Source organism: Tamandua tetradactyla, chromosome 3 (genome assembly GCF_023851605.1).
Source record: "Tamandua tetradactyla isolate mTamTet1 chromosome 3, mTamTet1.pri, whole genome shotgun sequence".
Lineage (NCBI taxonomy): Eukaryota > Metazoa > Chordata > Mammalia > Pilosa > Myrmecophagidae > Tamandua > Tamandua tetradactyla.
The window spans coordinates 103576782-103595265 of record NC_135329.1 but is presented as its reverse complement, the minus strand read 5'-3'; the positions used below and the strand labels follow the sequence as shown (position 1 = coordinate 103595265).

The 18484-nt window shown below is 40.0% G+C and overlaps 1 protein-coding gene across 9 annotated transcripts in view; it reads right to left on the bottom strand.

Moving 5' to 3' along the window:
* MGAT5 (alpha-1,6-mannosylglycoprotein 6-beta-N-acetylglucosaminyltransferase) overlaps positions 1 to 18484 on the bottom strand; it is a 376908-nt gene that overhangs the window by 104838 nt on the left and 253586 nt on the right. The gene's annotated exons all lie outside the window — the stretch shown is intronic.

Sequence of the window (18484 nt, the reverse complement as noted above, 5' to 3'; positions counted from 1 at the left end):
GCCAATCCTTCACCTCTCAAAACCCATCAACTAACTTCCCTTCTCTTCACCTTAGTTCGGGGCCCAGCATTTCTTGCCAAAACGTCTGCAATAAGTTTTTCTTTTCCCAAGATAGGAATGGTTTTATTGACTTTCCTGATGTAATAGAAATAGACTCTCAGTATAAAACTTTTTCCTGGCAATAGAGAAAGGTAGAAGGGAAAAAGAAGTGGGTCATCAACTTGCCACCTAGAAATAACTACCACGAGAGGATTTTTTTACTGGGCTTACGGGTCTCTTTTATCCTCACACCAAAATTGGATCCTACTAACCCTGCTCTTTTGTAAACTTCTTTTTTCACTTACACAGGGTGTCAGGGGTGCCTTTCTGGGTTAATAACCCCAGCTCATCCTTGCTTGTTAAAGCAGCACCATACTTCACTATTTGGTGCTGCCCAAACTCTTCCATCAGATGTGGCCACCCTGTGACTCTGGTCTCCCCCACATCCCTATGTGCAGCTACCCACCCTTTCCCCAGACCCTAGGTTCTAACCAGGGGGTTGGAGTGGTGCCCACTCTGAGCCCCCTCCTCACTCCTCCGTGAAGGGCACATCATCAAAAGGTCCCTATTCTCACCAAGGATCAGCTCAGGGATGGGTTTGGGATCTAAGCCCAGCCACTCACAGTTTCTCCATGATTTGTCGGAGCTACTGTTGAAGACGGTGTCTTTCCATTACAGTCACTCAGCTGAAGGGTGCAAGTTTAGAGTGGCAGTTGGTAACCTCTGTGCCCAGGTGGGGACAGCTTGCCTGCATATTACGGCAACCCAGAGAAATGCAGAGCCAAGAGACAGAGAGGGTGAGGCTATCCCCTGACCCAGTAAGCACGTCAATTCCCAGTGGCATGAAGCAATAAACTCCCATCTGTGCCGATTTGATAGAAATCTTGTCTGACACACCCCAGCAAAAGACTCTTTAAATCCATGAATACCATGTCACTGCACTCTTGAAATTCTGCAGTGGATTTCTAAGTGGTCTCCACACCTACACCCTTGACCCTTCCTTTTCTTCTACCTTAAGCCCAATCCATCTTCCATGTTGCCTAACAAGGGATTCTTTGAAAAACATGTATGACTGTGCTAGTTTTCCATGAACAAATTTTCACCTCCTTCAAGATAAGGCAGGGCTCAGCATTCCTTTCATCCCAGCTTCGTTTCTGCTCACAAACCCACTGGTGCCCTCTGTTCCATGCTGACCTACTTGGGGATCTTTTAATGGACTGTGTTTCTATTATCCCTTGCTGGCATAAGTCTGATATCCCAGTTGAGGGATTTCTGATGCTCCAAGACTGAGATAATTCTCCCTCCTCTGTTCTCTTAGACCACAAAGAGTTAGAGCCCGTATCACACACACTATCTTCCCTAAAGGATTATATGCTCCTGAGAACATAGCCATGTAGTATGGATCTCTGGTTTCTCAGATCCCAATGCGTAGCAGGGCTTAAATAATATCTTCAGAATGCATGACTGGCTAAGCCAAGGATGAATGAGCAATTTAAGGTTATTACTGGCTTTGTAGTTGGATCCATATTACTAGGAAGGAGAGGTCACGCCTAAAATACAGAAATTCTAGCTTCATGTTCTTTGAACACATGCTGTAAACCCAAAGCCCAATTTTCTTAGGGTTAATCATTAGCCAAGGCAGACCAGAACTCTATCCCAGCCCAAACTCATCAAATGGTACATGTTCAATAAATACTAATGAGTGGATGAATTAACATATTTTATCTAGGCCTCAAAACAGATATTGGGAAGAAGGGAAACATCAGGGATACAAACATTTAGATTTTCAACATTAGAGGAGTCTAAATACTGCACTTCATTCAACATTTAGCATGTTTACTGAGCATCTACTATAAGCCAGGCAACAATTTAGGAGTTAAGAATATACCAGTGAAGAAGACAAATGTAGGTCTTATTCAGCTGGGGAATCAGACAATAAATAAATAAACAAAATAATCCAGGGTGGTACAGCAAAGAGAAAATAAAGACAATTGGTACTGTGACCAATATTAAACTCTAGTTAATGATATCATGTTGAAGCATCTGACAGTTCAGTGTCTTTTATGCATCAAAAAGAAAAGTAGAATGACAGATGGACGGAGGGTAGATATATGGATTGGCATGTCACAGGGCAAATACTATACATTTCTTTCACTTTTTTGTGTGGGTTTGAAAAATTTCATAATAAAATATTGAGGAAGAAAACTGGTCACCATCATTTCAATGTTGTTGCTGATTCTGGTGGTGATGAAACTGACACGCTAGAAAAACTTCCCTGGAAAATAAAGTGAGGTCATACAAGAAGTGATCTGGTTTTACAGAGCATACACATATACCAATGTCAGGCTTCAGATTTTATCAAAACTGTTTTTTAAAAAATGGCAGTGACAGTAGGTTCTCAGGGAGAGGAAGGCTGGGATGGCAGACTAAGGAAACCATATGCACAGCTGAGTTGAGAAGATGAGTGCCTGAACTTGATAGAAGGCATGGTGGAGTATATTCTTCAAGTGTCAAAAACCAATTTATGAGTGAATGGACTCCTTAGAAGAATATCACACTTGAAGGCTGAGAACGAAGGCACTATGTGATACAGAAGTAAAAGGCAAGAGTCCTTCTGATCCAAATTAAGGAACAAAATGAATCACAAGCAATCCTGTACTCAGGGTGTCCTAAAAATGAAATTGTATATGGAAGGGGCTGATTCTCAGCTGAAGCCAAGAGGTTTACCATCTGCATTAAGGGGAACAAGCTTATTTCTAAAATCCCTGTGCTATCAGGCAAATTTTTTGATTCACAAGCCATCAATCCAATTTGATCATGCGACTAAAAATGGCTCTGAATCCCAAATCCTGGGAGAAATTCAGGGAGTGAGAATGTCAATGACAATAACAATCAGTGTCATTTGAATAACTTGTGAGTCCAACCATGTGAATAAGTTCTGTAGGGAAGACAGAAGAGAGAAAATGAGGCCACTGGGCTCAAAAACTGCCTGTGATCTTGAATTAACACCACACTTCTTACCGTACACTGAACCACTGTATCAACTAAAAATAGAATATGGGCATTACCCTTCAATCTAACTGATTTCAATCAACAAATATTTTCGGAATACCTACTGTGTTCTAGGCACTCTTCAAAATGCTGGAGTTTTGACAATGAACAAAACTGACCAAAACGGTTGCCAACATCTACTTTCTATTCCAGGGGAAGAAAAATAAAATGAACAAAAATGAGTGAAACTTAAATGCTGGGTGATGATAAAGTCATGGAGGGAAATGAAGGGTTATAGGAAGCTAGAGGAAGAAGGAGTTTGAATTTCAAAAGGAAGTCAGGACATGCTTCACAGAAGGAGGGGAAAGGAACCACACAGAAGTCTATGAGAAGAGTGTCTCAGACAGTGAGAACCAGCAATGCAATGGTCCTGGGGCAGGAATGTGCCTGTGCTGTTCAAGAAACAGCAAGGAGACTAGAGAGCAGTGAACAAGAGGGAATGGACTGAGAGAGGATGTAGTGGGGTCAGACCACATTCATCCTTCCCTAGAGAGAGCTGCCAAAGGAACCACAGGGAAAGTTTCGAGCAGGACTAGCTGACCTGACTATGCTTTAACTGACTGCATTTTGTATCGGGAAAGCTGGATCTATTGGTTCTTTATTCATTAACTCAGCAAAACATTCACATACAGGTGACCCCTGAGGCACCAGGGATTCGGCAGGGATCATTCTCATGACACAGGGCCTGAGAGGGCCAACAAGGAGGGAAGCCTGCTCTGGGGAGGAAAGCTTTCTGGGGGTATGAGCACTGGAGTGTTAAGAGTACGTGTTGGGGGACAAAGTACGGGATAGGAGACCCCAGACAATGGGAACAGCACATGCATCAGACTGGAAGTCATCTTGAATTTGGTATCCTGGAAGATTCCTACAAGCCAAGGGGAGGAGGTAAGACAACTCAAGAGAGGCCAGCTGGGGCCGGACTGCATAGGAATCATGATAGAAAGTACAGATTTCAGAAATGGTGTGGGCAAGTGAATACAAAACCTCTTAAAAGGCTCCCCATGGTGCATCCATGTGTTCATTTGAGGAGAGAGAAAGTGAAGATGAGACCAGACAGGTGTTTTTCAGTATCCACCAGGACACCCTTGCAAAGGGACTGTGGGCAAGTTACGCTTTGGGGCCTCTTCTTCCCCCATCTTTAAACAGAGACACTGTCATGGGGACACTGGTGGAGACAAACAAGAGGACACAAATGGGGCCTCCCAGGCCTTGTGTCCTACTCTAGCCACTTCAATATGAAGCTCACTTCATACCAGCCAGAAGGGCCTGGTCTAATTACAGATAATCTGATCACTCTGCAATTATAAATTGTACTCTAAATGTTGTTCTGCTAGGCTAAGCAACTAAAATGATGCACTAAGACCATTTGCAGATTTCCAAGGAGCCAGTGAGGTGGCTGCCGAGTAAAGAGGTCAGAGGGGATTCACTTTCTTCTACTGGAAAAAGACGACATGGTGTCTCTCTAAATGAGGCACTGCAGCCTGTGCTTACCACCTCACCTTAGTTACCTGGTTCTCAACATGGAACAGGGCAGTGGTTCTCAAAGTGGGGTCCCAGGACCAGCCGCCTCACCTTTGGAAGGGTTAGAAATGCAAATCCTCAAGACCCACCCTGAATCACAGACTTCTGAGGAGGAAGTCAGCAATTTGCGTATTAACAAGCCCTAATCCATGTTGGAATTTAAGAACCACTGTTGTGACAGTGCTGGGTTCACATACCAGCTTTCTCACTTACCAGGCTCTTGGGTAAGTCACTTTAAATAATGTAATGGAATAAAGAGGATTCTGTACATGAATGAATGGCTTGGCCTTCTTGCGGCCCCTCTCCCCCACCAAAGCCTGATTCCAACTTGATAAACTGACACTGGCTCCAATTAGGTCCTCACCCACAGCTGTTTAATAAAAGGTCCTTTCCTCCTTTCTCCAACACCTACCTAGAATCCATTAAAGGAGAGAGAGCATTAGACCTGGGGAAGTACTGCCAGCACGAGAAGCCCACCCTGGAGAGCTGGATGCTGTAATTCTGCCACCCCCAAGGGGACCTAGGCATGAGCAACCCAGCATACTGCTTTTGGCCCCATTACTTTTGCCCAGGGAGTGGGTTTTGGTCAACCTTCTTTGTTTCTCCCCTCCTCCTCCACCTCTGGCTTGAGCCTACATTCCCTTCTCAAGACGAACCAGGGTGACCAACCATCATGGTGTGCCCTTGACACAGACCTTTTTTTTTTTTTTGCATCGACAGGTACGGGGAATCAAACATGGGTCTCCAGCATGGCCAGTGAGAACTCCGCCTGCTGAGCCACCTTGGTCCACCCCAACACAAGCCTTTTTTTTTGAAAACCAGGATAGTCCTAGGAAAAGTGGGCTGAGCTAGTGGTATTACTGTGTTTGAGAAGTACTCCCAGAACTGAGGGAAAGAACAATAGGGCTTGGCCTTGCCTGGTTGGTAAACTGTTTTCTGCTCCATTCAAATGGGTTGTAAATTCTACATTGGAGCCATGACAATAAGACTTTGCTTTTGTTTCTGTGCCTCCTGCCCCTATGAAAAAGAGTCTTAGGCATCCCACCCAGCCTGGCACACAGGAGGTGGTCAGTACACATGTAATGAACAAATGAATCAACTCCACAACCAAATAAAAACTCCGAAGTTTTAGATTCAATCCCTCAATGAAGAAGCAAAGGCCCAGGCTCGGTCACCTATTTAGCCCTTGCTAAAGAACACCTTACAGGGATTTGGGGACATACAAAGAAAAAGAGGCTGGAGGTAAAATAAATAAATTAATTAAATTAAATTAAATTAAAAAGGAGGGCTTTAGAGCCAAACACCTCCAGAATCCCCACTCTCTTTTGCATTCAACACTCTGATACAGATCCCTGCCTTCTCCGCCCCAATCTTCCACATGTACCAGGAAACACTGACCTCCAGGGACTATACCTACAGAATGTGCACATGCATGGGACAGAGTCTCTGGTGTCTAACTGCACAGGCTGCAGGGACCCAGAAAATAAAAATATAAACCTCCACAAATAGATTTTGCATAAAGAATAAAGCAATGCTCTATGAGAGTGGCACACACAGTGAGGTTGCTAGACAGACAGCTAAAGGTTATCGAACCTTTTCAATTAGAGGATGTAAAGAGAGGTCTGAGATGGAACTTGCTTGGAACCAGAAAGTGGAATCATATAATCTGCTATGGCCACTTTCACACAGTCTCCAGGGAAAGAGAGGGAGAAACTCAATTAGATAAAGACGTTTTACCGCCGCTGGTGTTTTTACAGAAGCCAGATGAAGTTGTGAAATAGGGCATCATGCTGATAATTAGAACTGTTCAAATTCCAAATACAGGAGAACTCGAGGTGCCAAGTCATCAATCTCAGGGTTTTATTTGTCTTTTCTAAATAATATCGGCGACTGCCTTCTATTTTATTTTATTCTGTGTGGGCAGATTTCTTTCATCTGTTTATTAAGGTATAGTGTACCTTGTCTGGAACTGTGAAAAATAAACTGCCTTCAGGAGTTTATAAGTAGTATGAAGAGGCAGGCACAGCAGATGGAAAGGTAGGCTGAAATAATGCCTAAAAAGGGTCAAGTCAAGTGCAGGGCTGACACAGAAAAAAAAACAAAAAAAAAGTAACAACTATCACGGAGAAATAAACAAAAATATACCAAAATAAATAGAAATGAGGAACTAGCCACTTGACAGAATCTCAAACAGATTCTAAATGATAGTTTTAAAGTCTGAGTAGAACCTTGAAAACAAGTGACATTTTAAATAAGGAAGAAAGGAGATGCAAAACTTAAGAATGTATGGCACGACTGTCTAAAAATATCCATGTGAAAAGAATCACTAAATGATAATAAAAGGTTCCATTTGGGGTTATGGGAGCCCTTTTGGGGTGGGGGAGGTGACTGCTGTGTTTTCTAAATAAGGTACCTTTCTTTTTAAGTTTGATTGTAAAGATGGAGGGAGTTATTTAAATAGCGTCTTAAAGAAAAGTGAAATTTTGCTAGCAGGGAAGTATGAAGGAGCCAGGGTAGTGAGGAGCTAGTTGGGCACGGGCAGAGACCAGCTGGCAGGGCAGCGAGGCTGGGTGCAGGACCTGGAGAGACGAGGGAGGGCGGCTTGAAGCCGGACTGCCACAGGACTTGAACACATGGCTATGGACTCTGGACTTGGCTCCGTGGGCCATGGGAAGGCGTGGCAGGATTTTTCAGGAGGAATACATTGATTCAAGCTGAGTTTTCTGGAGTAAGCTCTGGTGGCAAGAGAAAGTTCTCAGGGCCACTTCTGAGGACGGGCTAGATTTGGGCAAGAGGTGAAAGTAGAAACAAAGGCCTTGACCTTGGCCTTGAGGCTGAACAGGGAAGAACAACTGGAAGTACCTGCTTCCTGGGAAAAATCATCACTCAGTAAGAGTGATTCAAACAGCTTCAGTACAGTATGGTTACCTGGAAGCTGCCATGGAAGGGATCAGGAATGGTCTATGCTGACATGAGCTAGACCCAAATGAGCCCAAATGCAAACATGGTTCTAGTGAAGCTCTGAGATTTAGAGAAAAACACTAAAGAAACTCAAGGACTTTTCAACTTTTGGAACCCCCACCAACTTGGCAAAGAACTGACAACACTTCATACATGCCAGAACACTGCTAAATCTTATAAGACGGCTAAATTTCAACAAGTATTGATTCTACAAGTATAATAACATATTCTATTTCTGTGGTCTCCAAACTTGTGATGTCCTCCCTTATCAGTAGAAAACAAAGTACATTAAACTGAGTCCCCATTCACTATATGCGCATATTTATACATTAAATATATAATGACAAGTATCAGTCCATATATTAAAGCACCAGTACATTTATTTCATTTTTTTAAAGCTAGAAAGAAATATATATAACTTCTGACACTTTGTTATTATATACAAAGGAACAGTACTTACCCTTGGAACCACTAGAATACCCACAGTTACCCCAAGGCTGAGAGAATGGATGATTCTGTCGGGAAGACCTGGCTGAACTAGTCTCCAGCTCCTTGGCCAAGAGAGAAGGAAGGACCCCTTTCTCAAGGCTGCATCACAGAGGTCTGTGATGCAGGCTCTGGAAGGCAGGGTGTGGGGGATACCGCTTGCTCTTGCAATTTCTGCAGCCCAGATGTGTGTCGCATCATGATAAAGGCCTCAAACTTCTTTATTTCCCTACTTCCTCCAATTGAGGCAGCCTCATCCATGAGGCTGTTTCCCCCTCACCTCCTAGCTGGTGCAGCCAACAACCACTGGTGATCTCTGACTAGCTCCACTCTTTCATTAGTTTTCAAATGCTGATTTTCTAATTCTGCCATTCCTCTTGCATTTATTAGCTGTGATTTCTGTATAATTAACAACTTTCTCTCATCAAATTTTTGATTATCTTAAAATATAATTTGTGGGCTGGCCATGGTGGCTCAGCAGGCAGAGTTCTCGCCTGCCATGTGGGAGATGCAGGATCGATTCCCGGTGCCTGCCCATGTGACAAAAAAAAAAAAAAAAAAAAAGAAATTTTTAAAAATATAAATATATAATTTGTCCTACAAAAACAGGATAAAGGTTGGATTTTTCCCAATATTTTTCAGAATAATGAGTTGGGGTCCTATCAATTTGCAAAGGGACTGCCTGGATTCCAGAGGTTTGTTCAGAGTAGTATTATGAACAAATGGACTATTTTTCATCTGTTTGGTTTTGATCTACTTTAGCCATTGTTCTTTTTGATGTTTAAACTATCCCATATTTGGATGATGCAGGACCTTCAAACTGGCTCCTGTATCCTTCTGATTCCAGCAGGGTGCTCTTCTTTATCAGCACCCTTGCTTTCTTTCCCATTTTGAACATTTCCTACCCCTGACCTGTAATGATCTGCTCATCCTAGAAGATAGCTCCTTTCACTGGGAAAAGGTACTTAGGGAATCACAATTTGACTGTAAGGATATCCAACTCTACTGGGTTGCCCTTACTTTTAGCCTTTCCACAGCGTTGGGAAACATTTTCTTTTTGAAGAGGGAAAAAAAGAGTTCATGCTGATATTTCCTCTTTAAGCTGTAGACTATATGCTATTTACTTAAATTATTTTATTTTATACTACTACTACTCCTCGTACTTGTCTACTGAAAATTTCAGTTCCTACAATGTATCTATAATCTACCGAAGTTTCAAACAGCAATATGAATATTTTCCACTACAGATGTACAGATAAAATACTGTGTTTTTTTAAAAAAAAAATACTGTTTTAAAAGAAGTTGAAATAATTATTTTCTCTGTGTGAAGGATTAATACGAACCTGATATATTGTTCAGTTTGTATGTTCCATTTTTTTTCTGTCTGCTTTCAATATTTTATGGAGCTTTATTTTTTTTTACTAAAATTTAAATTTTTTAAAACATAACAACAAACACAAACATTCTTACCATATGATTAAGCCATTCTACATATATAATCAGTAATTCACAATATCATCACATAGTTGTATATTCATAATCATGATCATTTCTTAGAATATTTTTATCCATTCAGAAAAAGAAATAAAAAGAAAACAGAAAAAAATTCATACATACCATATCCCTTACCCCGCCCTTTCACTGATCACCAGCATTTCAATCTACTAAATTTATTTTAACATTTGTTCCCTAGTATTTATATTTTTAATCCATATGTTTTACTCATCTGTTGTTAAGCTAGATAAAAGTAGCATCAGACACAAGGTTTTCACAATCACACAGTCACATTGCGAAAGCTTTATCATTATACAATCATCTTCAAGAAACATGGCTACTAGAACACAGCTCTACATTTTCAGGCAGTTCCCTCCAGCCTCTCCATTACACCTTAACTAAAGAGGTGATATCTATTTAATGTTTAAGAATAACCTCCAGGATAACCTCTCGACTCTGTTAGGAATCTCTCAGCCATGGACACTTTATTTCGTTTCATTTCGCTCTTCCCCATTTTGGTGGAGGTTTTCTCAATCCCTTGATGCTGAGTCACAGCTCATTCTAGGATTTCTGTCCGACATTGCCAGGAAGATCCACACCCCTGGGAGTCATGTCCCATGTAAACAGGGGCAAGATGGTGAGTTTGTTTCTTGTGTTGGCTGAGAGAGAGAGGCCACATCTGAGTAACAAAAGAGGTTCTCTTGGGAGTGACTCTTAGGCCTAATTTAAGTAGGCTTAGCACATCCTGTGGAGGGTTAAGTTTCATATGAACAACCCCCAAGATTAGGGGCTCAGCCTATTGCTTTGGTTGTCCCCAGTGCTTATAAGAATATCGAGAATTCTCTACTTGGGGAAGTCAAATTGTTCCCATTTCTCACCACTACCCCAAGGAGACTGTGCAAATACTTTTTTATTCACTGGTCAAATCACTCTGGAATTTATCAGAGTATTACTCTGGACAAACCAACAAAATCTCATGCCCTACCCAAGGTTCCATTCACTTATGGTGTTCAGTTAAGCTGTCCACATAAGCTATATTAGGAACTGCACTAGTCAAAATATAAATTTTGTACCAAATAAATATTTTTTGCTTTATCACACATAAGTTAACATTTTACAATATTAATTACCATCTGTTTTCAACACCCTGCAGTATTGACATATTTTTGTTCTTCCTCATGCAAAAACATTTTAAATTTGTACATTTAGTCACTATCATTATACACTCTAGGCATTCCTAGATTATATCATCTCAGTCTTTATTGTACATCTTTCCTTCTGATTTCCTTTGTGCCCCCAGTCTTCCTCCCTCTATCATTCTCACATTCAGCTTCATTCAGTGTTCTAACATTATTGTATTACAGTTAGGTAGTACTGTGCTATCCATTTCTGAATTTTTACAATCAGTCCCGTTGCACAATCTGTATCCCTTCAGTTCTGATTACCCAATATCTACCCTATTTCTATCTCCTGTTTGTCTGTCTTCTAACTGAAATTCTCCAAGTTCATTCATTAATGTTAGCTCATTTCAGTGAGACCATACAGTATTTGTCCTTTTGTTTCTGGTTAATCCTACTCAGAGTAATATCCTTAAGGTCCATCCATGTTGTTACATACTTCATAACTTCATTCTGTCTTATAATGGCATAATATTCCATCTTATGTATATACCACAGCTTGTTTAGCCACTCGTTTGTTGATGGACATTTGGGCTGTTTCCATTTCATTGCAATTGTAAATAATGCTGCTATAAACACAGGTGTGCAAATGTCCGTTTCTGTCCTTGCCCTCATGTTCTCTGAGTAGATACCTAGTAATGGTATTGCTAGGTCATATGGCAATTCTATACTTAGCTTCCTGAGGACCCGCCAAATTGCCTTCCACAGCGGTTGTACCATTTGACATTCACACTAAAGTAGGTGTGCCTCTTTCTCCACATCCTCTCCAGCACTTGTCATTTTCTGTTTTATTGATAATGGCCATGCTGGTGGGTGTGAGATGATATCTCATTGTGGTTTTGATTTGCATTTCACTAATTGCCAGGGAAGTTGAGCATCTTTTCGTGTGCCTTTTGACCATTTGTATTTCCTCTTTTGAGAAGTGTCTGTTCAAGTCTTTTGCCCTTAAAATGGGCTGTCTTTCTTTTTGTTTTTGACTTGAACAATCTGTTTATATATTCCGGATACTAAACCTTTATCTGATATATCGTTTCCAACTATTGTCTCCCATTGTTTAGGCTGTCTTTTTACTTTCTTGACAAAGATTTTTGATGCATAAAGGTGTTTAATTCTGAGCAGTTTCCATTTATTTATTTCTTTCTTCAATGCTCGTGCTTTGGGTGTAAGATCTAGGAAACTGCCTCCTATTATAAGATTTTAAAGATATTTCCCTACATTTTCTTCTAACAGTTTTATGGTCTTAGATCTAATATTTAGGTCTTTGATCCATTTTGAGTTCAATTTTGTAAAGGGTGTGAGATATGGGGCCTCTTTCAGTCTTTTGTATGTGGATATACAGTTCTCTAGGCACCATTTATTGAAGAGACTGTTCTGTCCCAGGTGAGTTGGCTTGACTGCCTAATCAAAGATCAATTGTCCATAGATGAGAAGGTCTATATCTGAACACTCTATTCGATTCCATTGGTCAATATATCTATCTTTATGCCAGTACCATGCACTGTTTTGACCACTGTAGCTTTGTAATATGCCCAAGTCAGGTAGCGTGAGACCTCCGACTTCATTTTTCTTTCTCAGGATATTTTTAGCTATTCAGGGCACCCTGCCCTTCCAGATAAATTTGGTTATTGGTTTTTCTATTTCTGAAAAGTAAGTTTTTGGGATTTTAATTGGTATTGCATTGAATATGTAAATCAATTTAGGTAGAATTGACATCTTAACTATATTTAGTCTTCCAATCCATGAACATGGTATACACTTCCATTTATCTAGGTCTTCTGTGATTTCTTTGAACAATTTCTTATAGTTGTCTCTATGGTTAATTTATTCCTAAATATTTTATTCTATTGGTTGTAATTATAAATGGAATTTTTTTCTTGATTTCCCCCTCAGATTGTTTGTTATTAATGTATAGAAACACTACAGATTTTTGAGTGTTGATCTTGTAACCTGACACTTTGCTGTACTCATTTATTAACTCTAGTAGTTTTGCTGTGGATTTTTCTGGGTTTTCAACATATAGTATCATATTATCTGCAAACAGTGAGAGTTTTACTTCTTCCTTTCCAATTTTGATGCCTTGTATTTAATTTTTCTTGTCTAATTGCTCTGGCTAGAACTTCCAACACAATGTTGAATAACAATGTTTCTGAAATTAGGATGAACATTTTCAGTTTTTCCCCATTGAGGATGACGTTAGTTGTGGGTTTTTCATATATTCCCTTTATCATGTTGAGGAAGTTCCCTTCTATTCTATTCTATTTGACAAGCATTCTATTGTCAAATGCTTTTCTGCATCAATTGAGATGATCATGTGGGTTTTCTGCTTTGATTTATTGATATGATGTATTACATTAATTAATTTTCTTATGTTGAACCATTCTTGCATACCTGGGATGAATCCTACTTGCTCATGGTGTATAATTCTTTTAATGTGCTGCTGGATTCAATTTGCAAGGATTTTGTTGAGGATTTTTGCATCCATATTCATTAGACAGATTGGTCTGTAGTTTTCTTTTTTTGTAATATCTTTGTCTGGCTTTGGTATGAAGGTGATGTTGGCTTCATAGAATGAGTTAGGTAGTGTGCCAGTTTGACTCTGTGGTGGACCCCAGAAAAGCCATGCCCTTTAATCCTCATTCAATATTGCTGGGTGGGAGCATTTTGATTGTTTCCATGAAGATGTGATCCACCCAACTGTGGGTGGTAACTTTTGATTAGATGATTTCCATAGAGGTGTGTCTCCACCCACTGAAGGTGGAGTTTCTTACTGGAATCTTTTAAAAGAAGAAACATTTTGGAGAGAGTCTTTTTGGTAGAGCCACAAGAAAGTCAGCAGATGCCTTCATTTTCACCATGCGCCCTTGCAGCTGAGAGAGAAACAGTGAACTTGATCGGTCTTCTTAAACCAAGAGAAGAAGCTAGCGGATGACGCCATGTTCGCCATGTGCCCATCCAGATGAGAGAGAAACTCTGACCATGTTCACCATGTGCCTTCTCAGCTGAGAGAGATATCCTGAACTTCATCAGCCCTCTTGAACCAAGGTATCTTTCCCTGGATGCCTTTGATTGGACATTTCTATAGACTTGTTGTAATTGGGACATTTTCTTGGCCTTAGAACTGTAAACTAGCAACTTATTAAATTCCCCTTTTTAAACACCATTCTGTTTCTGGGATTGTTATTAATGTATAGAAACACTACAGATTTTTGAGCATTGATCTTGTAACCTGACACTTTGCTGTACTCATTTATTAACTCTAGTAGTTTTGCTGTGGATTTTTCTGGGTTTTCAACATATAGTATCATATTATCTGCAAACAGTGAGAGTTTTACTTCTTCCTTTACTTCTTCTTGCATTCTGGCAGCTAGCAAACTAGAACAGGTAGCTCTCCCTCCTCTTCAATTTTTTTTTGAAGAGTTTGGGCAGGATTGGTACTAATTCTTTCTTGAATGTTTGGTAGAATTCACATGTGAAGCCATCTGGTCCTAGACTTTTTTTGGGGGGGAGCTTCTTAATGACTGATTCCATTTCCTTACTTGTGATTGGTTTGTTGAGGTTGTCTATTTCTTCTCGAGTCAATGTTGGTTGTTCATGCCTTTCTAGGAAGTTGTCCATGTCATCTACATTGTCAAGTTTATTGTCATAAAGTTGTTTATAGTATCCTCTCATTACTTCCTTTATTTCTGTGGGGTCAGTGGTTATGTCTCCTCTTCCATTTCTGATTTTATTTATTTGCATCCTCTGCCTTCTTCTTTTCATCAATCTTGCTAAGGGTCCATCAATCTTATTGATTTTATCATAGAACTAACTTCTGAATTTTGTTGATTTTCTTGATTGTTTTCATGTTTTCAATTTCATTTATTTCTGCTCTAATCTTCATTATTTCTTTCTTTTTGCTTGCTTTGGGGTTAGTTTGCTGTTCTTTCTCTAGTTCTTCCAAGTTGATGGTTAATTCCTCAATTTTTGCTCTTTCTTCTTTTGTTGATATAGGCATTTAGGGCAATACATTTCTCTCTCAGCACTGCCTTTGCTGCATCCTATAAATTTTGATATGTTGTGTTTTCATTTTCATTTGCCTTGAGATATTTACTGATTTCTCTCGTAATTTCTTCCTTGACCCACTGGTTATTTACAAGGGCATTGTTGACTTTTGAAAAAAAAGGGCATTGTTGAGCCTCCATATATTTGTGAATTTTCTGGCACTCTGCCTATTATTGATTTCCAACTTCATTCCTTTATGATCTGATAAAGTGTTTTGTATGATTTCAAGCTTTTAAAATTTATTGAGACTTGCTTTGTGACCCAGCATATGGTCTATTCTTGAGAATGATCCATGAGCACTTGAGGAAAAGGTATATCCTGTTGTTGTGGGGTGTAATGTTCTAGAAATGTCTGTTAAGTCTAGCTCAACTATTGTATTATTCAAATTCTCTGTTTCTTTATTGATCCTCTGTCTAGATGTTCTGTCCATTGATGATTATGGGAAATTGAAGTCTCCAACTATTATGGTAGATGTGTCTAGTTCCCTTTTCAATGTTTGCTTCATGTATTTTGGAGCATTCTGGCTCAGTACATAAATATTTATGATTGTTACATCTTCTTGTTGAATTGTTCTTTTTATTAATACATAGTGTTCTTCTTTGTCTCTTTTAACTGTTTTATATTTGAAGTTTAATTTGTTGGATATTAGTGCAGCTACTCCTGTTCTTTTCTGATTGTTATTTGCATGGAATATCTTTTCCCAACCTTTCACTTTCAACCTAGGTTTATCCTCATTGAAAGATGCATTTCCTGTAGACAGCATATTGGGTCTAAGATGCATTTCTTGTAGACAGCATATTGATGGATCCTGTTTTTAATCCATTCTGCCATGTCTTTTGATTCGGGAGTTTAATCCATTAACATTTAGTGTTATTACTGTACAGGCAGTACTTTCTTCTACCATTTAGCGTTTGGATTTTATATGTCATATCTAATTTTTCTTCTTTTTCCTTTTACTGATAGTCTTCATTTCTACACTCTTCTCCACAGCTCCTTCTCCTGTCTTTCCTATCTGTCTCTAGTGTTCCCTTTAGTATTTCTTGCAGAGCTAGTCTCTTGGTCACAAATTCTCTCAGTGATTTTTTGCCTGAAAATGGTTTAATTTCCCCTCATTTTTGAAGGATGATTTTGCTGGATATAGAATTCTTGGTTAGCAGTTTTTCTCTTTTAGTAATCTAAATATATCATCCCAATGTCTTCTTGCCTCCATGGTTTCTGCTGAGAAATCTATGTATAGTCTTTTTGGGCTTCCCTTGAATGTGATGGATTGCTTTTCTCTTACTGCTTTCAAGATTTTCTCTTTCTCTTTGACATCTGACATTCTGATTAGTAAGTGTCTTGCAGTATGTCTATTTGGATCTATTCTGTTTGGGGTACGCTGCACTTCTTAGATCTGCAATTTTAAGTCTTTCATAAGAGTAGGGAAATTTTCAGTGATAATTTCCTCCCTAGTTTTTCTCCTCCTTTTCCCTTCTCTTCTCCTTCTGGGACACCCACAACATGTATATTCATGCACTTCATGTTGTCATTCAATTCCCTGAGTCCCTGCTCATATTTTTCCATTCTTTTCCCTATATTTTCTTTTGCTTGTTGGATTTCAGATGTTCTGTCCTCCAGTTCAGTAATCCAATCTTCTGCCTCTTGAAATCTGACATTGTAGGTTTCCATTGTTTTTTTTCATCTCTTCTACTGTGCCTTTCATTCCCATAAGTTTTATTTTTTTTTCAAACTTTTGATTTCTTCTTTTTGTTCATTCCTTACCTTCTTTATATCCTCCCTCAATTCATTGATTTGATTTTTGATGAATCCCTTTCCTTTCCCCTCTGGGAAGCAGCCTGTGGAGGGGGAGGGGTTGCTGGCTGCTGCAGCTTGGTGAACTCATTGTTCTGGGTGGGTTCGTAGCTGGTCCAGCTAGTCCAGACTGGGGTATATTGTGTGTCCAGTCACTGGCATGGCCCCAGCAGTTGTTCTGTACTATTCCTGGCTATTTACTGGCTGTTCTGGAAGATGAACTAAATCCCACCACTCACTAAGCCGCCATCTTGGCCCCTACCCTTTTTTTCTTTTTGACTTACTATGTTTTTTTATCATGTAGACCTCTTATATGGTTCCAGAGTCCAAACAAGACGCATTCAGAGATGTCTACTTTCTACCCCTTACCCTGCAAACCCCCCTCCTCCAATGATTATCTTATTAGTTTATTTACCCATCCAGGTTATTTTTTGAAATATAAGGCAATGAATATGCACTAACATATGCAGACACTCCTCTTCCCCCTCATTCTTGCTGACATAGCACTTCACTCTACCAATGGACCAGTTATTCACCCAGTCCCCTATGGTGAACATGGGGGCTGTTTCCAGTCCTTTCCTATTGCAATTAGTGCCAAAGTCAATGGTCCTTAGGCCACACCATTTCTTCCTTTTTCCTGTGTATCTCTAGGATAGATGTTAAGATGTGGGTCTTCTCAGTCAAAGGAAAAATGCACAGGTAATATTGCTGGCCCTTGACAAATATTCTTCCACAGGGCAATGTTGTGTTGCTTTCTTACCACCAGCATAGGAGGCAGCCAGTTTCCCTCAACCTCACCTATGCAAAAGCTATGTAGTCAAACTTTTGGATTTTGCCACCTGTATATGGGACATGGTATTCTGGTGCAGTTTTAAACTGCATTTCTCCTATTGTAACCAACGTTAACATTTTTTCATACACTTAGAGGCAGTAAATATCTTTTCTCTACACAGTTAATAGCTTTAGTCCATTTTTCAATTGGAGTGTACATTTTTTTCTTTTTAACTTTGAGAAGCTCTTTATATATTAAAGATATTAACTGCTTGTTGGCGATATACCTTGCTTACACAGTGTGATTATTTTATTTTATTTTTCTTGCCATACAGCCCCCTCTTTTTTTCAGACAAATATTGCCAAATGTACCAACTTTTCCCCAGATTGCTCCTAAATTCAGAGTCATTGATAGGAAACTTACTTCTCTCCCAAGATAAAAAGGAAGTGATCCATGTTTTCCTCTTCAGTTACATTTTAAGCAGTGAAGTTCTTTTAGTTCAGTCACCCACCAGTGCTGAATCTTCATCCATGGAGGATGGAATAGATTAGTAGGGCTCTGAATTCCAACATTTGGATAATTGCATACGTTCTGGAAAAGCCTCTCATCTCTACCTCATGGAGGACAAATACACACTGCACCACTCAGGCAGGTTGAGCCTTTGAGGACACAGCTCACATCTCCTCTCAGGTGACAGAACATGCAGGTGATTTCATCCTATCTCATATGCCAGCCCCTCAACGTCAGATGGCAAAGTCAAAGTTCAGGCTGATTTCCAGCCCTGCCTGGGCATGCTGGTAGCTATTTGTCATCCAATATGCCAGATTAGGCTGCTCCTAAGCCATGCCCCAAAGTCAAGGTGCCAGAGCAGGATGATAACAATCATAACGTCTATGATACACACAGCCCCCTTTCACAAATCTCTCTGAGCCACAAAGAACATTCAAAAACCAGTTACTTGATTGTTTACATTATTCTTCTCCTCATTCTTTACCCCCCTTCCTCTCCGCTGTTGCACCTACCACCCAAAGATTAGTCTGATGCGCTCACTCTGATACCTTAAGTGAGCAGGAGGACAGGGTCAACTTGGGATGGCTGCCTGCAAGCAGGGGGGACAACCACAGGGGAAGAGGCCAGGCAGGGCTCCCTT